Here is a 2,453-nt window from a genome sequence, read left to right on the forward strand (position 1 = left end):
GATTATCTATTAAGCTGTGAACGTTTATTCCTGTAACTATGGGTAATAACGGGTCACGCTGTGATAACGTGCATGTTAGGGAGGAAGCAAGCCAGCCAAAAGGATCGGCTGCTTTTATTATGTGCAGGAAGCACGGTGAACTCGCAGTTGTTTACCAAAATAAATGGAGAAAAATGACACAAGGCAGCAAGTTAGAATTTCCCAGTGTTGGTAGCTTCGATCCAGAAATCTTATCGGCAGTAAAAGATGAAATATGCCTACTCTCCAGTCGTAAGGAGAAAGTGAAGCATATAGATATTCTTAAATTGTGGCAGAAGGAAGGACAGGAACAATGGGGAACCAGAGGTCTGGCAATACCGGACACAATCAGCCACAATAAAAATGCAACCGTTGCCGCAATAGAATCAACTCCCCCACCCCCATATGTGCCGAAGGGGTTAATGACTCATAAGAAAGACATGAGTAATAATGTATCCGTTACTAACTTGTACCCTGTCTTACCCCCTTATAAGGAAACCCGAGAGGAGAACGAGCAGCTGTTGGCACTGGCCGTCTCCCATGCCCTTAACATGCTTGAGGGAAAGGCGCAACCCACTGCTGGGGTCCCAGCACAGGAGGAGGAGACGGCTGATGTCAACAGCATAGTATTAGACACAGGTAAGTACACACAACACAGCACAGAGATAGTTGCTCCTGGGATGTTGTCCAATGGTGCAGGGGGGATACAGATCCACCCTCTGCACACAGTGGAACCTCCTTGTGGACGGGGAGACGGGGATGAGGTAATGCCTGTAAAGGATAGTGACATGCACAATACATGGACGCGATTGGAACGTCATTCAATCATCAAAAATTTCCCTGATCCCAGCAAAGATCTGGCAAAGTGTCAGAAATTTGTAAGGGAGCGAGGAAATTCAGATGAGCCCACCAATAAGGATTGGCGATACATGTTGAGAGCTTGCCTCCCTTCACATATAGATGTCCAGAAGTTCATTCGAGACAGTGGTGTGGAGGGCGATAAGATCTTAACTGAACAGGGCAACCAGGAAAATATACGCCTAATAAATATACAATTGGGTGTATATTTCCCAGGGACAGTTGAAAATACCCTAGGGTTCACCATCACACAGAAAGATGGTGAGTCCACCAGCGGATATTTCAACCGTGCTTTACAGGCGTTGCCAAAACACTCTGGTATCCACAGCCCCAGGGACAACATACATCTTAAGGGAGGGATTGTCTCTGTGCTGATACAAGGTCCTAGGGAAAATCTGAGAACCAACATAGAAACCATTCACCCCAACTGCAGACAGATGTCAGTACGCACTTTAAAGAAATCTGCTGTTGATCTGGACAAACAACTTATGACAGAAAGACAAAACCAAATGGTATGTTTCAAATGTGGAAACAAAGGACACATAGCCAGACATTGCAGGGTAAGTAACCATAGAAAACATAACACACATGTAAGTAACTGGGAGACACGATGAGGGAAGACAGGTAGGTCTCAACACATAGCCATAGCCCCACCTAGTAGCCAACGCTGCCCTAAGCATTACACACATATGCAAACAGGGAGTAGGACACACGTACACCCCACATCCAGGTAACATAAGACAATATCTGAGGGAGGAGCCTCAGATATGGGTAAGTGGAATAGTTTAAATATAAAGTTTTTTTGGTATCAAACCCGTTTAACAACATTCCCTCCTGGTCTAGGTTGTGCCAAGCAATTAGTAGCAGCAATTGGGGTAACAGGAAAAATACAGCATTACCCACTGACGAAACCAGCAGATGTTACAAGCGGGCCTCTGCATACCAAACACTCTTTTCTGTTGGCTGCAGCGGTCCCGACTAACCTCCTGGGTAGAGATTTACTATGCAAAATGGGATGTGTCATCTATTACACCCCCGATGGGGTATTCCTGGACACTCCTAGAAATCTTACACAAGAAGTGCAAGATATGCTGGACAGTCCTCAGAGGCTAATGTTGTATTCCACTGTTATAGAGTCAAATCCATCTAAGGTAGCTGAAAACTACAGCACAAATACCGAGTTCCCTTTGAACTAAAGATGGGAAGGACACAGGATCAATGGCAACCATAGCTTCAATAGAAACCCTGTTAAAAACAGAAAGTATAGCGCCCCAAAGTACAGCCTCACCATTCGAAATCTGAGGTTGAGCTGGAAAAATACCCAGTGAAATAACAAGGTTCCCAAAAGAGAACTTTTAGCTAAATACCCCTAGACACAGCCCATAGTCACAACCACACTGGGAAACAGAAAGAAAGGGAGGGCTTACGAATCAGAACAGGAGTTGAAAAGGGTAAGAACCAAATAGTTGAGAGCCAATTCCCCCATAGTGCTAAATCCTGGCGTCATCAAAATAAAAGAAAAATGTTTATGTTGAAAATAAATGTACACATTACTGTCATTAATATTTTCTACCCTT

Source organism: Crinia signifera, chromosome 4 (genome assembly GCF_055691185.1).
Source record: "Crinia signifera chromosome 4, ASM5569118v1, whole genome shotgun sequence".
Lineage (NCBI taxonomy): Eukaryota > Metazoa > Chordata > Amphibia > Anura > Myobatrachidae > Crinia > Crinia signifera.